The 23,588-nt window shown below is 45.4% G+C and overlaps 1 long non-coding RNA gene across 1 annotated transcript in view; it reads right to left on the bottom strand.

The window, feature by feature from the left end:
- LOC133259912 (uncharacterized) overlaps window positions 1–23,588 on the bottom strand; it is a 349,591-nt gene that overhangs the window by 113,945 nt on the left and 212,058 nt on the right. The gene's annotated exons all lie outside the window — the stretch shown is intronic.

Genomic DNA, 23,588 nt, shown 5'->3' with positions numbered 1-23,588 from the left:
TGCATAATGTCTATCTCACTCGTGTCGACCAAAGATCAGGCAACTACAGCTTCTGGGGCAAATCGAGCCCGTGGCCTGTGTTTTTGCAAAGGAAGGTTTATCAGGATGAAGACAGGCCCCGTTTATGTGTTGTCCACAGCTACATTCTAGCTACAAAGGTAGAGCTGAGTAGTTGAGACAGAGATCATATGGCCCTTAAGTCTAAAATATTTACTATCTGGCCTTTCCCAGAAAAGCGTGCCAACCCCTGGTCTGAAGCACAAGACCCGTGAGCGCAAGGGCCACATTTTCGCCTGTGCCCTGCTGTTCCTTTCTTCCCAGGTCTGTCTGACCTAGTAAATCTCAGTAGACAGTTAGAACAGGAATAAATGCAGGATATCTTGTGTCTGTGCCACGTTCTCAGGACTTCAATTAAAATGAAATCCTTGAAATGATCGATGCCAGAACGTAGTTTTCCTCCAAGAGTCATCACTGGTCCCCACACGCACGGAGAAGCAGCAGCTGGACGTGGTGGTCCAGGTGACGGACGCACATTTATCTCAGCAAGTGATTTCCTGCAGGGCACTTCGATCAAGACTGGGTCCAGGCTGAAATGAGACAGCGGTTCTGTAGGGTACCAGGCAACCTAAGAAGGACGGCAGTGCAAGGAACATCCCCCTACGCCAGCTTCAAAGGTGATTCACCACATCTATATCAATGATCTTAATCCAAAGCAGCAACCCTTCCACCCGGCATGTGCCAGGAGCGTTGTCTCTGCACTCTCCACACTTGGGGCCGGAGAGGCCTCTGCTGGCGGGCTGTCCTGCCCACTGTAGGATGTTCAACAGCACCTCTGGTTCCCAGCACCCCCTTGGATGATGGTAGCGTCCTCCTCCAGACATGACATTCTGAACTGTCTCCAGTGGCCCCAGGACGGCGAGGTGGAGCAAGTGAACAAAATCCCCCTCAGCTGAGAAGGACTGGAGACACTGAAAACTCCTCCTCTTCCTTTGGGAACTTTCAAAACAGATATTCCCCCAAATGGATGTTTAGAAGCTGTCTGATGGCTCAGTGGTAAAGAATCCACCTGCCAATGCAGGAAACACAGGTTCGATCCCTGGGTTGGGAAGACCCCCTGGAGGAGGAAACGCAAAGCACACTCCAGTATCCTTGCCTGGGAAATCCCATGGACAGAGGAGCCTGGCGGGCTACAGTCTGTGGGGCTGCAAAAGAGTCAGACACGGCTTAGCAACCAAACAACAGCAACATCAAATATTCCATAGCCAACCTTTGAATTCAAATCACCCAGCATGTACTTTCACATCCACCTAGGTGGGGGCCAGTTAAAAAATGACAATGTAAATACTTACTAATAACATTCTGGAGATGAATTTTCACAACGAGGGGCATAACTTTTTAAAAAACTGTTTAATTTGATCCCAGGTTGAGAGCTGTGCGCCCTCTTTGGAGCTGGGGTGATATTTTGGTGGTCGTTTTAAAAACTCCCCGGCACACATGCAATCCACGTGCTGTGATCCCCACATGCCTGATGGATCAGCCGTGATAAGGAATCTCAGAACCCTCTCTCTCTGCTGCTCACCAAGCCTGCACCAAACCTGCCTGTCTGCCCACAGCTAATGCTACACAAGCTCCATCAGCAAGGGCAGGTGCACAGGAGGATGAGGCGCCTTTGCAGGGAGGACTCAGGAGGTGAGCCGGGAACCAAACAGACAAGGAAGGAGAGCGTGTGGCAGGCAGCTTCTGGTTTTTCAGTGAAAGAGGAAAAAGCTGAATGTCCCTCCCCAGGAGGGGAGATTCACAACAGTGCCATCTTCGCCTAAATGAGTACCGAGACTAAGACTCCATGATTACATAGGATGCTCTACATTCCAAACATCAGTGGGATTGTGGATACACTTTTCATTTGATTATTCTTATTATTACATATCAATTACTTCATCAACAATTTCCCTAGCAAAGGATGAATCACAGATTTTAAACTAGCAATCCATAAGTATATATAGTGTGTATATATATGTATATATAGGCATAAGTATTCATCACAGACTGGTTCCAAATAGGAAGAGGAGTATGTCAAGGCTGTATATTGTCACCCTGCTTATTTAACTTATATGCAGAGTACATCGTGAGAAACGCTGGGCTGGAAGAAACACAAGCTGGAATCAAGACTGCCAGGAGAAATATCAATAACCTCAGATATGCAGATGACACCACCCTTATGGCAGAAAGTGAAGAGGAACTCAAAAGCCTCTTGATGAAAGTGAAAGTGGAGAGTGAAAAAGTTGGCTTAAAGCTCAACATTCAGAAAACGAAGATCATGGCATCTGGTCCCATCACTTCATGGGAAATAGATGGGGAAACAGTGGAAACAGTGTCAGATTTTATTTTTCTGGGCTCCAAAATCACTGCAGATGGTGACTGCAGCCATGAAATTAAAAGACGCTTACTCCTTAGAAGGAAAGTTATGACCAACCTAGATAGCATATTCAAAAGCAGAGATATTACTTTGCCAACAAAGGCCCGTCTAGTCAAGGCTATGGTTTTTCCTGTGGTCATGTACGGATGTGAGAGTCGGACTGTGAAGAAGGCTGAGCGCCGAAGAATTGATGCTTTTGAACTGTGGTGTTGGAGAAGATTCTTGAGAGTCCCTTGGACTGCAAGGAGATCCAACCAGTCCATTCTGAAGATCAGCCCTGGGATTTCTTTGGAAGGAATGATGCTAAAGCTGAAACTCCAGTAGTTTGGCCACCTCATGCAAAGAGTTGACTCATTGGAAAAGGCTCTGATGCTGGGAGGGATTGAGGGCAGGAGGAGAAGGGGACGACAGAGGATGAGATGGCTGGATGGCATCACTGACTCGATGGACATGAGTCTGAGTGAACTCCGGGAGTTGGTGATGGACAGGGAGGCCTGGCGTGCTGCGATTCATGGGGTCGCAAAGAGTCGGACACGACTGAGCGACTGATCTGATCTCATCTGATTCATAACTGTATATGTATATGCACATTATATATACACACACACATCTCACATTTTGCTTTTTTAAAAAGAGATTTTCATGAAAAGTTTGGACCTGGTTTCCCTTCACAAATGGTTGTGAAGAGAATGGTTGAACAGTTCATTGAAGACCTACAAGACCTTTTAGAACTAACACCCAAAAAAGATGTCCTTTTCATTATAGGGGACTGGAATGCAAAAGTAAGAAGTCAAGAAACACCTGGAGTAACAGGCAAATTTGGCCTTGGAATACAGAATGAAGCAGGGCAAAGACTAATAGAATTTTGCTAAGAAAATGTACTGGTCATAACAAACACCCTCTTCCAACAACACAAGAGAAGATTCTATACATGGACATCACCAGATGGTCAACAGCGAAATCAGATTGATTATATTCTTTGCAGCCAAAGATGGAGAAACTCTATACAGTCAGCAAAAACAAGACCAGGAGCTGACTGTGGCTCAGACCATGAACTCCTTATTGCCAAATTCAGACGTAAATTGAAGAAACTAGGGAAAACCACTAGACCATTCAGGTATGACCTAAATCAAATCCCTTATGATTATACAGTGGGAGTGAGAAATAGATTTAAGGGCCTAGATCTGATAGATAGAGTGCCTGATGAACTATGGAATGAGGTTCATGACACTGTACAGGAGACAGGGATCTGCCGGGGACCAGCCCCGGCTGATCCAGGGTACTCGAAGGAGAGACGGCGTCGGCGAGGGTCAGGATACGATAGTTTCAATTAGATATTGATTAGAGATATAAAGAGTAATAGAATAAGGATAGCTCAGTAGGAAAATTCAGTGGAGAAAAGAGGCTGAGTAGCTTGGTTTACGCGGGGGACCAATAAAACTTCAAGACAAGAAGCTTGCACCACTTACGTAGGCCGCAGGCGTCCTTCCGTTCTCCCGAAGGAGAGGAGACACTGAGGCCTCCCCGGTCGGATCTTAGAAGCCCAGGCAAAATTAGTAAGCTTGGTGGGTTCCGCGCTCCAGATGGAGACTCAGCCAGAGGGAGAGAGAGACATGGGGAGACCAGTATTTTGAGAAACTGATCCCAATTCTTTATTTTCCAGAGTCTGTTTTTATACACTGAGATGTTATACAAAAGTCACGTGGGGACAGCAGTCCTGACTTTTATTAAAGTCAGGTGCTTCACACAAATGTATACAGAGGTCTCAGGGGTGTTACATCATCTTCTGGCCAGGGGGGCCTGCTGACAATTTACGACCCTCTCCTTGTGACAGAGGTCAGTCAATCAGGACACTTATTTCTCTAGGGCTGATTATTCTCAAAACAGACGCCACCCAAGTAAAGTTACACTCCTACAGGGTGAGGGTGTAGTGGGTTTTAGTTAAGGAAAGAATTTACTTAGCCTAAGGTCTAACGTGATTAATATCAAAGGTCAATTCTATATATTCATTAATGTGTGTAAGGGCAGGGGATATGGAGACTTAGCAACAAACATTGGCTCAACAAATGAAAAACCCTTCACCAACACAATTTCTAATTAGCCCATTATACTTATACTAATAGTTTTCTAACTTCTCTAAAGAACCTGTTTTTAGAGGGTTTAAAGCATCTCGTGCCTCTCACGGTTGGGAGGCTGTGAGCAATCACATGTGGCTGGACGAGCCTGTCAGGCAGGCTAGAGAACCTTCAGAGGAGTTTGTAGGTTAAAACACTCTTGTCACACCCAAGAGTTTTTATTGACTGGAGCTCTAGGTTAACTCCTTCTCCGAAAGAGATGGTGGGGGACAGCCCCCCGTAAAGTCAGAGGTGTAGGTAAGAGCACAAAGTAGTAAAGTAGGCAGGCTCTGGTTATGGGGGTAGACGCTCGAGGAGTTCCAGGGGGACTCCTGAGGCTCGATCCCGCCTTTGCGTATGTCGAGCCTCCTTCCTCATGACCTTTGCCATGGGCGGAGTACCTCACTCTGGCCCCCAACAGGGATCAAGACCATTCCCATGGAAAAGAAATGCAAAAAAGCAAAATGGCTGTCTGGGGAGGCCTTACAAATAGCTGTGAAGAGAAGAGAGGTGAAAAGCAAAGGAGAAAAGGAAAGATATAAACATCTGAATGCAGAGTTCCAAAGAATAGCGAGAAGAGATAAGAAAGCCTTCTTCAGCGATCAATGCAAAGAAATAGAGGAAAACAACAGAATGGGAAAGACTACTCTTCAAGAAAATCAGAGATACCAAAGGAACATTTAATGCAAAGATGGGCTTGATAAAGGAGAGAAATGGTAGGGACCTAACAGAAGCAGAAGATATTAAGAAGAGGTGGCAAGAATACACAGAAGAACTGTACCAAAAAGATCTTCACGAACCAGATAATCACGATGGTGTGATCACTCACCTAGAATCAGACATCCTGGAACGTGAAGTCAAGTGGGCCTTAGAAAGCATCACTACGAACAAAGCTAGTGGAGGTGATGGAATTCCAGTTGAGCTATTCCAAATCCTGAAAGATGATGTTGTGAAAGTGCTGCACTCAATATGTCAGCAAATTTGGAAAACTCAGCAGTGGCCAGAGGACTGGAAAAGGTAAGTTTTCATTCCAATCCCAAAGAAAGGCAATGCCAAAGAATGCTCAAACTACTGCACAATTGCACTCATCTCACACGCTATGAAAGTCATGCTCAAAATTCTCCAAACCAGGCTTCAGCGATATGTGAACCGTGAACTTCCTGATGTGCAAGCTGGTTTCAGAAAAGGCAGAGGAACCAGAGATCAAATTGCCAACATCCGCTGGATCATGGAAAAAGCAAGAGAGTTCCAGAAAAACATCTATTTCTGCTTTATTGACTATGCCAAAGCCTTTGACTATGTGGATCACAATAAACTGTGGAAAATTCTAAAAGAGATGGGAATACCAGACCACCTGATCTGCCTCTTGAGAAATCTGTATGCAGGTCAGGAAGCAACAGTTAGAACTGGACATGGAACCACAGACTGGTTCCAAATAAGAAAAGGAGTACGTCAAGGCTGTATATTGTCACCCTGTTTATTTAATTTATATGCAGAGTACATCATGAGAAACACTGGACTGGAAGAAACACAAGCTGGAATCAAGACTGCAAGGAGAAATATCAATAACCTCAGATACGCAGATGACACCACCCTTATGGCAGAAAGTGAAGAGGAACTCAAAAGCCTCTTGATGAGGGTAAAAGTGGAGAGTGAGAAGGTTGGCTTGAAGCTCAACATTCAGAAAACAAAGATCATGGCATCCGGTCCCATCACTTCATGGGAGATAGATGGGGAAACAGTGGAAATGGTGTCAGACTTTATTTTTCTGGGCTCCAAAATCACTACAGATGGTGACTGCAGCCATGAAATTAAAAGACGCTTACTCCTTGGAAAGAAAGTTGTGACCAACCTAGATAGCATATTCAAAAGCAGAGACATTACTTTGCCAACAAAGGTTCGTCTAGTCAAGGCTATGGTTTTTCCTGTGGTCATGTACGGATGTGAGAGTTGGACTGTGAAGAACGCCGAAGAATTGATGCTTTTGAACTGTGGTGTTGGAGAAGACTCTTGAGAGTCCCTTGGACTGCAAGGAGATCCAACCAGTCCATTCTGAAGGAGATCAGCCCTGGGATTTCTTTGGAAGAAATGATGCTGAAGCTGAAACTCCAGTACTTTGGCCACCTCATGCGAAGAGTTGACTCATTGGAAAAGGCTCTGATGCTGGGAGGGATTCGGGGCAGGAGGAGAAGGGGACGACAGAGGATGAGATGGCTGGATGGCATCATGGACTCGTTGGACGTGAGTCTGAGTGAACTCCGGGAGTTGGTGATGGACATGGAGGCCTGGCGTGCCGTGGTTCATGGGGTCGCAAAGAGTCGGACACGACTGAGCGACTGATCTGATCTGATCTCCCTTCACAACCAGGAAGACCTGCCCCCACACACCACGCCCAGCTCCTTAAATGATGACGACTCCCTGGGGGTGGGCTGCAGCCCGTCGTCTCACCACAGTCCCCACCACTCTCCAGTGTGACCCTTGTCTATTTCACACATTCAGGCGAGCTGCCTGGAACCATTTTCATGTCCGTTTGCCGCTGCTCGTACAGATTGATTTTATCTTTGCCTTTGTCCACTTCCTGCAGCCAAACCAATCCCTTTTCATTTGCAAATACGCCTCTTCCAAATGCATTGCTTTCATAAGAGTTTGTCTGACTAAGCTAATCCAAATTTCTGCCTCCCACTGCTTTTTCCACCCAAATATATCATACTTCATTTATGGGAGCGCTTTTCCAAATGCACCCTGTGGGCCAAATTCATACTGTGTACAGGAAAAATATGGATACTATGGTTGAATTAATTAAGAAAATTCAATAGTGTACAAAGTTAAAAGTGTTTTTGCAGGAATACTTTTCCGAGTCTATAAATGCAAATGCGGTCTGTGACTTTCCAAGAGTCAGGGCACAGTATGTGAGCATTTCCTAGTTTTCCATGGAACTTCAGAAAACTCTCCTTTTATATTTTCTTGCCTTTTAAAAAATGTATATTTATAATCTCTAGTATTTTTGCTCATTGTTTTTGATCACAGCTAAGTTGCAGAGAAGGGAAGGGAAAGTCATCCACAGAGATGGGGAAGGAGGTAGAAAGGAGAGCAATTTTGGACTTTGCAAGGTAGAGTCAATAAAAAGCAAAATGTGATCGCCATCAGAGTAAATACCTCTGCATAGAAGAGAAGTTATTTTGAACACTCTCCAAAATAGGAAAAACAAGGTCTCTATCAAGGACCGCCCTTTCCACTGAATACATCCGGCTGGTAAAATGTATGCTGTGTTTTTCTTATTTCCTTTATTTTGTTGAAGATCTGTAAAAACTTTGCCACAGACTGTCACCAACATGCAAAACTGAATTTGGGCAACACTGGTCTACATTACGTTAAATCTGGCAACCGCACAGACTCAAAAACCACTGTAAAAATAGTTCCCACATGAGAGAAGGGATGCAAAGTTTCCAAGGCAGGAACTGCCATGAGCTGCGAAAGCTACAGAGGCAACAGGGAGAGAAGACAAAGATGAGATGGAAGAGGACTTTCCCCGGGAGCGGCTTTCCATAGAGTCCCTTCCCTTAGGCTGATCTCCCACTGCTGTCCCTGGAGAGGGTTTGCAGTTCTGTGGGAGCCACAGGGGCGGCCCTGCATTGACGGGAGACGGTGATGACCAGGATGCAAAGTGGATGATCTTAACAGTTTGGATCAGAACAAGAAGAAACAGAAGCGGTGACTTGTAAAATAAGCCAGCACAGTCTAAAACCTTGAAAAATGTGTTATTTAAACAACTTCAAGATGAAAAATGATGATGATGCTTATGGAGATTTTAAGTAATAAAAACACAAGATACAAATATGTCCCAATTATCCGCCGTATGGATGGTTTTGCCCCATGACTGGTGGGTGGTTATTAGTCACTGGAGCAAATCCCTAGAGTTATACTGGGTAGAAACTTAATGAAAGTCTTATTGTATTTTACAAAGCCTTATTTTTTGGCCATTTAATCCTTACTAATTGACTGTGGTGATAAAATATGGAGCCTCCAAATAATCCATTTTTATTTTGAGGAAGATTTATTTTCTCTTTACTATTGCTCTACATATGGGTTTCTCCTGTAGAGATAAATAAATCCTCGGGGGCAGAAAATGAAACTACCCCTTTTAGGGTCCTCCTGCCTGGCACCTGGTTGAGTTCTTGCTAAATGCCTTTGTGAATAAACAAATGGATGTGAAAATAGATGATGACTAAAGACCAGAAAATAGCATATTTAATTTTTTAATTTTGGGGGGAATTTATTTTTTTATTATTTACTTATTTTTAATTGGAGGATAATTGCTTTACAGTATTGTATTGGTCTCTGCCATACATGCACATGAACCAGCCACAGGTATACGGAACTCCCCTCCCTCTTGAAGCCCCCTCCCCCCTCCCCCCCATCTTGGCCCTGCGGATTGTCAGAGCACCGGCTGTGAGCTCCCTGCGGCATTCGGCAACTTCCCACCGGCTACCTGTTTTACATATGATAATGTATTGAGATAATTGTAGACTCACGTGTAGCTGCAAAAAATAACATACAGGGATCTCAGGTACCCTTGGCCCAGATTCTCCTAATGGCAGCATCTTGTGGAACTATAGCACAGTTTTACCACTCAGATACTGATACTGATGGAGTCAACCACGGAACATTTCTAGCATCACAAGGATACCTCATGACAATGCTCTCTGGTAGCTACTTTCCTCCTACCTCCAAGCAAAAGTCAAGGTTCCCTTCTCAGCTTCTGTTGACCCCAGAAAGGGGAGCTAGGGCGCCCTATTACTGCTGGGGAGTCGGAGTTCTAGCTCCCCACTGGCCTCACTGACACCCCTGGGGGAAAGGGATGGACAGTTACTGGTGGACTGTGGTGAAGTCCTGACTCTCCTGGGGGTCTCCTCTGACCCCAGTCAGGTGGCGGATTTGGGGAACCTCATTACAGACTCATAGGAGACATCTCAGCTTCCCATTAGCCTTTGCTGGTGTACATGGGGTTTCTGCCACATTTCTTTCCCTGTGTGTGTGTGTGTGTGTGTGTGTGTGTTTGCTCAGCTGTGTCCAATTCCTTGCAACCCCATGGACAGTAGAAGTAATTAGTGAAGAGTAATAGGTTACAGTCTTAAAACCTGGAGATGAAAAGTGAGGCCCGAGGGTTAGGACAGAAAATTGGGAGCTGAAAACTGACAATGATTTTTAATCATAAAGGGTTTGATCCCTGACCTGGGAGGATCCCACGTGCCGCGGAGCAACTAAGCCTGTGCACCACAGCTATTGAGCCCGTGCTCTGGAGCCAGGAGCCACAGCTTCTGAAACCCGCGTACCCAGAGCCCGTGATCGGCAACAGGAGAGGCCTGAACCGCAGCTAGAGAGTAGCCCCCGCTCACCAGAGCTAGAGAAAGCCCATACGCCAACAAGGCCCAGCACAGCCCAAGGTAAATACAGCTCACATCACCATCCACAGACTGCATTTGCTAAGACTCAAAGGAAGGACTTGGTCTTTTCAAATATGTTTCCTAAGGGTTGAATCAAATTGATCACCCTCTTCCAGGGAACGTCCTCTAACACTCACCTCCACTATCTGGGTTACATGCCCTTCCGTGTGCCATCAGAGTCCCTTGTCTGTCTCATAGAATTTATTACTTGAGCTGCTTGAGGGCTGGGGGTCCTGGCTTACTGGGTATGATATCCCCAGGATCTAGTTCCAAGCCTGACATACTGTTCATGTGTAATATTTAAAGGAATGCATGAATCTGCTATCAACTGGTCAGTTTGGGAGAAGATAAAACAATAATAGAAATGGAAAAACTTCAAGAGACAATACCCTGATATGACGTGAGCAAAGGGGAGTGTGACAGGCAGGACCCTGGCTTTGTTTTTCCAAATAGATGTTTATGGAAGCCCCGTTTACGATGCTGCGAAGTTGGAAGCAATCTACTCCATCAACGTGGGAATAGAGAAATGAAATGTAGGATATTTAGCAGGTCAAAAGGAATGAGCAAGATCAATATGTTTCAACATGGGGAGGCCTCAGAAAGGCAGTCGAAGGAAAAAAGCAAGTAGCAAAGCATGCACACGTGGCACTTTTATATAAAAGTAAAAAGAACTGCAAGCAATTCTATACGTTCTGGGTATAAAGAATGAAACAACTGCATGCATTTTCTCAGGGAAAATAACACAGGTACAATTGAGTTAAAGATAAAAATGATTAGAAAGCCATATTTCACTCATAATGGTGGCTTCTGTAGGGGACAGGAAGAGAACTGAGTGAGCGTGTCAGAGGAGACTCCGCACCAATCTTATTGTTCTTTTTGATTTAGAAGGAGAATTCTTTAATTGCATGTATGACGCATATGTAGACATTTTTTTCTTCTCCACCAGAAGTTGGTATATTCCTAGACTTGAAACGTTTGCAAATTGTGACCCTAGTGCTCCAGAATATCTTGGTAGGATTTGTGGAGTTTTTTTTTTTCCCTTTCTCCTTCTTCATTAAAAACTGAGAAAAACATTTGTGAAGGATGTTGCTGAGGCCAATTCTTCTCATTTTGGAACCATCTCACTGTTTGTCAACTGCCAGCTTTGACATTCTCTCTCACTTCCCACGGTCTGGCATCCGAGGAGGAGTCTGGAGCCAACTCGACTCTCCCTGCTGCAGAAACAGCTTAGCGGCCGGCACCGTGTTTGCAGAGAACGAGTAAATGTGCCATTTTCCCTCTATTCCAAATGCCCAAGCGTGTGTGTGAGGACGGGGAGATCTGCCTCATGGCAGAGGGGTGCCATCGGCATCCTCTGTAAGGAGGGTTAATTTTTGATACGTCTTGTTGTTTGATGGAAGTCTTGATGGTAAAACAGAAAGGCTTCCAGACCCCACCCCTTACTCCCATAAGTTTGCAATCAAAAACAGACCATATGAACACAAATGTTTCATAATAATGACAAATGTTGATTGCGAGCTATACATCTCAACATCTCTCTAAACAAAGTTCTACTATTAGCAAACCCATTTCACAAACCAAATAAACTGAGAAAAGTGAATTGCAGAGGGTCATATACTTAATATACAACAGAGTTCAATTCAAACCCTGGCTTTCTAGATCCAGACAGATCCAGTACCTCTCACCCATCTTTCTACATGACCTCAGGTCACAGTCTCTCCCATCTGGTGCTCAGCAAATAAAAGATCCTCACTGAACACTTCTTGAATGAACTGATGAACATTTTACATCTGACAGACACTTGATTAAAGGACATTGTGCAAAATCCAAGGGGTGGTTAGAACTTCTACATATACTGACAGTGAGCAGTATAACCTTACCTGGAAAATAATCATGGGATCTGACATCATAAAGACAGTCACAACCCTTGACTACTCTGCTTACAAACTTGGATAAGTTCCTTAGTCTCGCTAAGCCTCAATTTCCACATTTGTAAAGAGGTGGCGTGTGGCCAGCAGGGCTCTACAGTGACCCCCAGGATTCTCAGCCCCTGGGGCTACACCCTCTGTGTGCAGCCCTCGCCTTGAGTGTGGATAGAACCCAGGAATATGATGGGATGTCCCTTCTGCAATGGGCTACCGATCCGTTCACTTGGAATTAATCAAATAGAGATTGGCCAGAGTGGGTCCGATTTAATGAAGAGCCTTTAAAAGAGGATGAAGCTTCAGAGAGAGGAGGCTGCTGGCCTGGAAGAAAGTGGACTGCCACGCTGTGAGGGGGGCCACGTGGAAGGAGACACAGGCCTCTAGGAGGCGAGAGCAGCTTCTGGTTGACAACCAGCAAGAGAAGGGGCACGCCAGTCACACGGCAACGAGGAAACGGACTGTGCCAATGACCAGTGAGCTCAGAAGAGGGCCCGGGTGACCACCACAGCCTCTACCAACGGCTGACCTCAGCCTGGTGAAATGCTGGGCGGAGGACCCGGCTAACCCATTCCCTGACTCTTGACTCGTGTTACTGTGAGATAATTCATTCATGTTCTTTTAAGCTACAAAGTTTGATATCATCTGCATACAGCAATAGAAACCAAGGTAGACAGTGACACATGACATAGTGACATAAAAGTTAAGTAAAATAGTTTGTATAGCAGTGATACATGACATGGTAATACAAAAATTAAATAAAATAATAGAGGTGAATTGTGTGATCGCAGTACATTTGAGCCCCCTCGTTTCCTGGGAAATGTGAAGCTACCCACACACCGCTCTGAATGCGATCGAAGGACTTTTGCCCTCCATCTTGGCCCATGAAGACAAAGACCACACTAGGGATGGTGAGCGGAAAGTTGGAGGGAGCCTGAAGCCCTCGGCCATCACAGGAAAACCGTCAGCTTGGACTTGTGCATGGAAGCCACACCTTGCAAATGGACTCACCCTTCTGTGGTTTCCCTATTACTATTAGCCCAACTCAGTTCTGTTAACAGGTCCTAATCAGTGAGGCACACAGTTCAATTTATTGACTCACAATCAGGATCTCATCAGCAAATATATTGACAATGTTGACCTTATGCGCAGGAGCAGGATACACTGGACTTTCAAGAACAGACAAATTCAAGTCATACAATACATAAAGAGTTGCACTCTCTCATCAGACATGAATTTGAGCAAACTCCGGGAGATGGTGAAGGACACGGAGGCCTGGCATGCTGCCGTCCATGGGGTCACAAAGAGTCGGAAATCACTTGGTAACTGAACAACAACAAAACCACTTGTTGGCCAAGAATTCTGGAGAAGAGAGTTTCATCTTAGTCAGAGGTGGGAGTAAATAACGAGAGAGATCAAGGTAGATGGAGACACAGAGAGAGAAGGAAGGCACGCGGCACCTCTGTGTGGCTGAGTTCCCCGGGGCCCCCAGCGTATTTAAGAGGCATCCTTCATTAGCATCACCATCATCTGCCCCATCAGCAGAGGAGGGCCAGCGGCCAAGAAGGAGCAGATCCGGTCACAGAGCTCATTTCAAGGCTCGAACCACAGACCTCTTCTTTTCTGGAGAGAACTTCTATTTTATCATGAAAACTGCTGATTGCAACCGCACTAATCTATGACTATTTCCCACACATGCAGAAAAGGAGGTGATGCGATCAAATGCAGCACTAGTATTAAATTACTGCAACTGGTTTACACTGCCTGCACGGCGTATCCGCCTCCCTTTGCAAGAGCTTGTACATGCACACAGAATCTGCAAACTCCTTCCAGGAATACAAAAGCACCCTCCCTGATGTTGATAGGAAACAGGACACTCACTCTCTCCTGACATATTTGTTCTTTAAAAACAAATCAATGGCACGGGGCTTTGGCACCTGAATGCAGAACACGGCTTGATGAGGCGAAGATGGTCTTCATTAAGAACATTAATATTCATAGGCAGTAGAGAATCTGACACAAGAGAGGACTCACTAACCTTTTCTCATATTAGATTTTTACTTCTTAACACAATTACAGTCCGGCAATGACTTAATTAATGCTGCTTTTCGTCAGACGCCTTTAAAGAGCTGTCAATTTGGTCCTGCAGAGGCTGTCAGCGAAGCAGAAAGACAGTCATCTCGGTGAAAAAGACACAGGAAGAAATTCAAACACTTAATAATATTCAGAGTGCTAAGCAAAGTCACATATCAACCGGGATTAAGAGAGAATTTTTGTCTTTTCCTTCCATCTTGTTGAAGTGAGCCTTGGCAATGGCGCATCGGGAATTGACTACTGGGTTGAGAAGGTGCAGAGAAAGATGCAGTGAGCTGTGTGCACGCGGAAGGAAAGTTGCTCCCCAGCTTAGAACTGCGGCCCATCAGCGACCTATCACCCAGGCGGACCCGGGAGACCCGGCCTCTACCGCCGTGGCAGGAGGCACTGGACCTGAACGCAGAGCCTGCTGTCCAGACTCTGCTCTACAGGTGAGGAAATGAGCCAGTTCCATGTATCTCTGACCCAGATATTGCAAATCTAAGCTCTGTTGGCCAAAATTTCACCTGCAGTTTGTTTTTGTTTTTTGTTTTTTTTTCCTTAGACAGTATACCACTAAAAGTGATTAAAGTATCTGCCAGGATATGAAATTTCAGGGGGCAGGTTTTTCTTTACGACTTCGAATATTTAGCAACCCTACCTACTGCTCCTCACAGCCATGACCCACAGAACTTAAGAGGCAGTGGCCCTCTCTGGCTTTACCACCAAGCCCCCAGCTTCCACCAGGGCAGCTTTGCAGTTTTCCTTTACCACCCGACCCTCATGGCCCAAGCGACCGAGTAGCTCTGCACCCAACTTGACTTCGGCATGTTTCGAAAAACCATCCCAGACCCTCCCAGATGTCAACACATGTGCTCAGTCACAGGATTAGCGGTGTGAACAAACTATGCTGCTTCTGAGGGTTTTCTCCTCTGGTGATTTCTTGGCTAAAACAAAGTACTTTTGCCACATGTCTACATGAGAACCTCCCAGCTCTCAGCTGCATCGAATCACAACACTATTGATATTGGGGATGGATAACTGTCTGCTGCGGGGTCTATCTTGTACATCAGACAATGTTTAGGAGCCTCCCTGCGCTTTGAGATAAGATGTCAAGTCAGTAGCAACCTCCTCTGTCGCCCCCTGTAGCAATCAAAAATGTCTCCAGACATTGCCAGGGGTACCCTAGGAGACAAAGTCACCCTTGTCTGAGAAACACTGGTCTATCCAGCCCCTCCTCTGCCTTCTGCCTCAATGCCTCATCCTCAGAGAGGCCTCCCTGATCTCTCTCTCACACTCTCCCTCGATTCTCGGCTAGGGCACCCTGTGCAGGTACGCTGTAGGAGATTTTTTCTTCTTCATTTAGCAGCTAGATTAAAAGCAGCATGAAAACAAAGGCCACTAAAATATTATCTGAGTAACCGATTCAGCATTTCACGCTGGACTGTAAGGTAAGCATGCCTCACCAGCGATGGGTTGTGAATCTCGTCTGTGGATGGCTTTGGGGAAGAGTCACAACATTTCTATTCCTTCCCAGTTAAGCTATCAGTGACTCGGGTCACACAGACTTGACAAGCAAACCCCCTTCCTTACGCCTGTGCGGTTCTGCTTTCAACGCTCAAAGGTGTCAGATACTAAGTCCTATTTGTTATATTCTGGACACTGACTTCTGTTTTGGAAAAGATGAGCAGTCGCTCATCTTTAGAGAAATGACAGTGTGGCGATGCCTTCATTCTCTTCCGGCCTGAAATGCTGCAGCTCTGTCTATGGAGTCGCAGAGGGAGATGCACATTTCCTTTACTCTGTGAAGAGTTACTGGGGGCGGGGGACATTGTTTAGCCATGCCAGGAAAGCCCAGGAGCTACTCTATCATCTGAGCTGGAACGGCGACAGCAAGTAGGGGACAAGGTGTCTGGTGCAAAGAAAAGTTTCCTGAATTTTTCCTATGATTCTCTGAGGTGTTCTTAAGGCCTCTTTACAGGCCACCAAAGGGGGCTCGCTGAGAAAGAGGGGCATCCTGGCTGGGGACCCAGAACCAGTATCAGTCCCTTGAGGTCTGCTGGAGACACCTGCCCAGGGCACAGCTAGAGACTAAGGCTAGGGAGATGTCACATCCTGAAGCTATCGCATCCTGTTGAGCACAGAAGTGAAATGCAAGAGGGGTTCTAAGGTTAGAACATCACTCTGGTCAAAGCTAAAATTCGAGCAGCCTCAAGGACTCCCTGCAGCGGTGGGCAGAGCCATGCGGGTGGGTGGGGCCTGTTCTCAACAGTGACACCATGTGGCAGCACCAGGAACAGCAGCAGCTGGGGCCTGAGGTTGGGTTCCAGCCTCTCTAACCCATTATTTTTCCTCTCCAACTGGTTTTTGAAGCAAAGTCAATCTGTGAAATGACTATTCCTTCCAGGACTCAGGAACAATCCACGTGGTCATGAGAAGTAGAGTAGGGGCTCAGTGAAGATGGCATAACAGATACCCAAAATTTCTACTTAGGAGTATTCATGGGGTCTCAAGTAATTAACTGGAACTTTCCAATAAAATAGGGTTAGCTGTTTTTGTTTCTCAAGCTGCAGAATCTCACTGTACCGGTTGCGGGTTTCAGAGTTTGCAAGTTAATCTGGCTCTGATGTCAAAGACAAAGGAATCTGTTATAAGACCACTAGTAAAGGAGAAAAGGAAAGATATAAACATCTGAATGCAGAGTTCCAAAGAATAGCAAGGAGAGATAAGAAAGCCTTCCTCAGCGATCAATGCAAAGAAATAGAGGAAAACAACAGAATGGGAAACACTAGATATCTCTTCAAGAAAATTAGAGATACCAAGGGAACTCGATAAAGCACAGAAATGGTAGGGATCTAACAGAAGCAGAAGATATTAAGAAGAGGTGGCAAGAATACACAGAAGAACTGTACAAAAAAGATCTTCACGACCCAGATAATCACCATGGTGTGATCAGTGACCTAGAGTCAGACATCCTGGAATGTGAAGTCAAGTGGGCCTTAGGAAGCATCACTACGAACAAAGCTAGTGGAGGTGATGGAATTCCAGTGGAGCTATTTCAAATCCTGAAAGATGATGCTGTGAACGTGCTGCACTCAATATGCCAGCAAATTTGGAAAACTCAGCAGTTGCCACAGGACTGGAAAAGGTCAGTTTTCATTCCAATCCCAAAGAAAGGCAATGCCAAAGAATGCTCAAACTACCGCACAATTGCACTCATCTCACACGCTAGCAAAGTAATGCTCAAAATTATCCAAGCCAGGCTTCAGCAATATGTGAACTGTGAACTTCCAGATGTTCAAGCTGGTTTTAGAAAAGGCAGAGGAACCAGAGATCAAATTGCCAACATCCGCTGGATCATGGAAAAAGCAAGAGAGTTCCAGAAAAACATCTATTTCTGCTTTATTGACTATGCCAAAGCCTTTGACTGTGTGGATCACAATAAACTGTGGAAAAGTCTGAAAGAGATGGGAATACCAGACCACGTGACCTGCCTCCTGAGAAACCTATATGCAGGTCAGAAAGCAACAGTTAGAACTGGATCTGGAACAACAGACTGGTTCCAAATAGGAAAAGGAGTTCATCAAGGCTATATATTGTCACCCTGTTTATCTACCTTATATGCAGAGTACATCATGAGAAACACTGGGCTGCAAGAAGCACAAGCTGGAATCAAGATTGCTGGGAGAAATATCAATAACCTCAGATATGCAGATGACACCACCCTTATGGCAGAAAGTGAAGAGGAACTCAAAAACTTCTTGATGAAAGTGAAAGAGGAGAGTGAAAAAGCTTAAAGCTTTTTCTTAAAGCTTAAAGCTCAACATTCAGAAAACGAAGATCATGGCATCTGGTCCCATCACTTCCCCAAATAGATGGGGAAACAGTGGAAACAGTGTCAGAGTTTATTTTGGGGGGCTCCAAAATCACTGCAGAGGTGATTGCAGCCATGAAATTAAAAGACGCTTACTCCTTGGAAGGAAAGTTATGACCAACCTAGATAGCATATTCAAAAGCAGAGATATTACTTTACCTACAAAGATCTGTCTAGTCAAGGCTATGGTTTTTCCAGTGTTCATGTATGGATGTGAGAGTTGGACTGTGAAGAAGGCTGAGCACCAAAGAATTGATGCTTTTGAACTGTGGTTCTGGAGAAGACTCTTGAGAGTCCCTTGGACTGCAAGGAGATCCAACCAGTCCATCCTAAAGGAGACCAGTCCTGGGTGTTCATTGGAAGGACTGATGCTAAAGCTGAAACTCCAGTACTTTGGCCACCTCATGCGAAGAGTTGACTCACTGGAAAAGACTCTGATGCTGGGAGGGATTGGGGGCAGGAGGAGAAGGGGACAACAGAGGATGAGATGGCTAGATGGCATCACTGACTCAATGGATGTGAGTTTGAGTGAATTTCGGGAGTTGGTGACGGACAGGGAGGCCTGGCGTGCTGCAGTTCATGGGGTCGCAGAGTCGGACACGACTGAGCGACTGAACTGAAGTGAAGGATAACTTAGATTTTAAAGTTTCAGGACTGGAGTTGGGAGAATTCACTGCCCTCTGGTTGGTGTGTTCTCAGTGCGTTATCCCACTGATTGATGGAGTATATCTATATTCGGGCTGGCCTGCCCTGAGTTATGAACACAGAGGACTGACCACCCTTCCCGTCTCTCCCATCAGCCCCTCATGATGTAGGGTTGCACATATAGGCTTTGATGAGACCCAGGTCCGAGTTCATGTTCCGGCTCTGCCATTTATTAGCTGTGTGTTGTCATTGTTCAGCCACTCAGTGGTGTCCGGCTCTTTGCGACCCCGTGGACTGCAGCGCGCCAGGCTTCCCTGTCCATCACCAACTCTTGGAGCTCGCTCAAACTCTTGTCCCTTGAGTCGGTGATGCCATCCAACCAGCTCATCCTCTGCCGTCCCCTTCTCCTGCTGCCTTCAATCTTTCCCAGCATCAGGGTCTTCTCCAGTGAGTCAGCTGTTTGCATCAGGTGGCCAAAGTACTGGAGTTTCTGCTTCCGCATCAGTCCTTCCAGTGGATATTCAGGGTTGATCTCCTTTAGGATGGAGTATAGTCTTAAACAAGTTCCTCAACCTCCCAAGCCTCAGCCTCCTCATCTGTAAAACTGGTGGTTATTTCATCCCCGCTAACTCTCATTGAGAAGTACTTTCAAGCCACGCTACGCGCCTTACAAGCGCTACTTGATGTAATCTCCTAACGTCTATGGGTGCAGGCACTTCTCATGAGCAGAAGGTGAGGGTTAACAAAATGCCCAGGATAATGCAGCTAGGAAGCTGTACATTCAGGATGTGAACTTGAGCTGCCTTAGATCTTGTGTTTCATTTCCTGCTCTGCACACAGGTGATGGGATTTATGACCATCAGATGAGATCAGCTATTTCCGTATTAAATACTGTAACATGGGCCCCTACCATGTAACACGCAGTTAGGGATCAGCACATGCACCCTCCCATTCTGTACACACATTAATCTCTTACTCTTAGACACCACCTCTGTCTTATCCGTTTCTCTCCACTAATAGTAAAATCTCTTTGTTCAATTATTCAAACATGGCCTAATTCTGCAGGCTCTGTCGTTGGTCAAAGCCTTCCTTCTAAGAACTTCTTTTTCTTCCTTTTGTTCAAGAAATTGTTATTATTTGAACCCAGGTTCTCTTACTCATTCACACATAGACAGCAAATACAATTTTTGTATACAATCCTAACATAAATGTTGGAGTTAGTTCCTGTACAAATTGATTGTCTGGGGCCTCTACTGGTATCTTTGCCCCTATTAAGACCTTCTCATGTTGATAGTGAGCCTTTACATATAACTGCATATATTGAATTGATTCTGCACGTAGATTGAAAACTTATCTAAAGGTCCATCTAGTCAAAGCTGTGCTTTTTCCAGTGGTCATGTATGGATGTGAGAGTTGGACTATAAAGAAAGCTAAGTGCCGAAGGATTGACGCTTTGAACTGTGGTGTTGGAACATATTCTTGAGAGTCCCTTGGACTACAAGGAGATCCAACCAGTCCATCCTAAAGGAAATCAGTCCTGAATATCCACTGGAAGGACTGATGCTGAAGCTGAAACTCCAATACTTTGGCCACCTGATGCAAAGAGCTGACTCACTTCCTCGAAGAGGATGAGATGGTTGGATGGCATCACTGAGTTGATGGACATGAGTTTGAGCAAACTCCAGGAGTCGGTGATGGACAGGGAAGCCTGGCGTGCTGCAGTCCATGAGGTCGCAAAGAGTCAGACACGACTGAGTGGCTGAAGTGAACTGAAAACTTATAGCTGATTACTGATGGGAGTTGATTTGGCCTAGAAGTCCCTCCAAGAGTTCAAGTCATATTTAACATGTTTAGATTCTGTAGATCTAAAACAATCTGCCTTTAAAACTATCATTAGGGGGGCTTTGCTGGTGGCCCAGTGGTGAAGAATCCGCCTGCCAGTGCAGGAGACACAGTTCACGATGATCCCGCATGCCACGGAGCAACTGAGTGTGTGTGCCACAACGGCTGAGCTTGTGCTCTGGACCCCGGGAACTGAGATTGCGGAAGCCCGTGCACCCAGAGCCTGCGCTTCGCAAAATAGGCCACCGCAACGAGAAGAACGCACACCGCATCTGGAGAGAAGCTGGCATAGCAGTGAAGACCCAGCACAGTCAAAAATAAATTAAATGAACAAAATTTTTAAAAGCTGCCATTGGAAGAAAAGCATCCTGATTTTCTCACTGCAGTTCCGCCTAATCCTTAACAGGCCAACCTGGCAGGCAGGCCTGAGTTCACAGGCCTCACTGCTGCACGTGGACTCTCGGACATCTCACGCCTAGGGGGTCCAGCAGACGCCCAGAGGGTGACCCACATCTATCACTGAATGAACTCACTTGTCTCTGAGGACTCTGTGTCTTTGGGGAGTCACACCTGTCATGGGAAAGACTGAAAACACCTTTCAAAGAAAACCTAATTTACTTTGAGAAGCGCGTGTGTGCCCCGTCAACAATCTTTTTGTGTACTCTTCCATGGATGGGATGATGGAACAGACAATTTCAAGCCAAGGCACTTTTCTAAGACACCTGTCTGCTGATAACTGATCATGAAATACAAGCGCCTCGAATGCCCGAGAGGAGGGACGGCAATGCATCCACTGCAGCAGGCGGGGGGCCCGATGGATGTTCGCGCACCCGTGTTAGGCAAGTTCTGCCCTGCTTAGGGGATCAGAGAAAGGTTGTCAGGTCTGAGCGAAAGAGGCACCTTCCTTCTGGACTCTGCTTGCCTTCCCCAACATGGAATGTGAACTGTGTGTCACGGAAACGAGCGTGAGAACGCTCATCCTATAAAATGGGTTGAAGAAAATGGAGGGGGATGTCAATATAAATATTGATACGCCGTCTGCTCATTTTGGAATTAGAATGCAGATGGAGAGAGTACACTTAAAATGCAGATCTTACCACAATTTTCAAGGTTATTAGCAACTGTTTGTATTGATACACGTCTATATAAAGTCAACTGTGTTAACAGACACTGCGTGTTGAATGCCTACTAGGTGCCAGGTAACACCCCAAATTATTTACATGTCCTATGGCATTTAATCCTGACAGCAATCCAGGGTGGAGGGGAACTCTGCTTGATTTTAAGGGTAGGGAAACTAAGGTCAGTTCTCTCTGACTTTAAGATTTATACTCTTAAATTTATGCTATATATACATAGAACTCCATTTCACACACAAATGTGCATACACATAGCCATCTGCATTCACGATCCCAGTTTCTCGTGTATGTCTGTAGATTGCACTCTGGGAAGTCTCAGAAAACGCATGGATGCAGAAAAAGCGAATAACTGCGCACTGCAATAACCCACAGGGTGGCTGCCAACAAGGCTTAATTTAAAAATAAACAAAGTGAAGCAAACATGCAAATACGGTAACAGCAGCATTCTGCGTTTACACTTCGTCTCTTTCACAAACAGCTCTGAAGTTCTGACGCAGAGGCGGGTTTGGGGCATGGGCATGTGTCCCCTCCTCTTCAAAATGCCTCACACGGCTTCCGAATCAAAACCCCTCTGTGTGAGGACACAAGGCGTTCAGCGGCGCCCCGTTTGGGACGCCTTTCTGAAGCAGTAACTGGAGGCAGAGATAAAAAAATGAACTTTTTCTTATAAACTTGTGCTAACTCTTACATGCACTTTTAATGAACAGGTCGGATGTGGTTCTGAGGATGTCTGCATTTTTCTCTAGACCTCATTTCTTCCCTTCGGCTGTAATGAGAGGGGAAGACAGGAGCAGAGAGCCGCTCCAAGTCCTGCAATAGTTCATAAATATCTCTTTAAATATGAAACTGTCGAAGCCCTCGGTGGCCATTACTTATTTATTAAGCTCCCTGTCCAAACTTCTCTCCATATCATGACCACTCTCTGAACTCACACATGATCTTCCGATATGTCAAACACGGAATCCGCTTCTCTCGCATCCCATCATCCTCTCGCATCCCATCATCCTCTCTCGCCTCTTTGCAATCACCTTTGCGTTGGCCCAACTTCTGTTTCATATTCATATTTTAATTCAGTGCAGTGTTCTATGTGCCATCGATTCGCCCTACTGTCTGCCTTGGAATCACACACGACTGTAGGAAATCATTCCACCACAGGCGTTTTCCAACCAAAATCCTTTTATCGAAAGAGACAAAAACTACAGTGTGATACCTGGAATCTACCCAACAACACACTTTACTAAAAAGTATGGCAAGTATATAGGCCTCCTTTAAAATAAAAATTTTTTTAATACAGAGAACCATGGGGAAGAAAGGGCTTCCTTGGTAGCTCAGTTGGTAAAGAGAACGCCTGCAGTGCAGGAGAGCTGGGTTCAACCCCTGGTTTGGGAAGATCCCCTGGAGAAGGGAAAGCCTACCCCCTCCAGTGTTCTTGCCTGGAGAATCCCATGGACAGAGGAGCCTGGTGGGCTAGAGTCCATGGGACTGCAAGAGTCAGACATGACCTGGCAACTAAACAGAACTATGAGGAAGAAAACTGAACCATCATGACAAGTACTGTCACCTCAATATAACAATTAAATATTTTGGTGTGCTTTTTTTTGCACAGTTTAGATTATAATATGTATCATATGAATTCTCTTAACATTAAAATATAAGATTTTCACATACCGATAAAAATGTTTCCTAATCATCAAGAAAGAAGTGCAAAGAGGGTATGATAATTAAAACACAAAGAAAAGAGCATAAAAACAGGGCAGAATTCTAATCTTGTATTCTGCAGCTTGAGCACAAGTCAAACAACACGCTATCAGCCTCCGACACAGCGTATCTGATGTGTTCTGGATTGCCTGAATAGCTGAGGGCTGTTCGTCTTATTCACCCTTATTCTGCTTGGTTAATAATCTCTATCAATGTTTTGTCTGACCATTATAAGCTCCATGAGGGAAGGGACCACGACTGAATCATCCAGTGCCTAGCACGGCACCAGGCACGTGCTAGAGCATCAGGAAGTGGGTGTCAAATGAATAAATTATCTATCTCTTCCTGAGGATTAGATGCCAATCAAGTGGCATTGGTATGACACTCAGAGAACAGGAAAATCAAGGATGTTTCATTTACTAGT

The sequence above is a fragment of the Bos javanicus genome, chromosome 13 (genome assembly GCF_032452875.1).
Source record: "Bos javanicus breed banteng chromosome 13, ARS-OSU_banteng_1.0, whole genome shotgun sequence".
NCBI classification, from domain to species: domain Eukaryota; kingdom Metazoa; phylum Chordata; class Mammalia; order Artiodactyla; family Bovidae; genus Bos; species Bos javanicus.
Note: the sequence above shows the minus strand (reverse complement) of the source record. Positions and strands in the feature narration are given on the sequence as shown.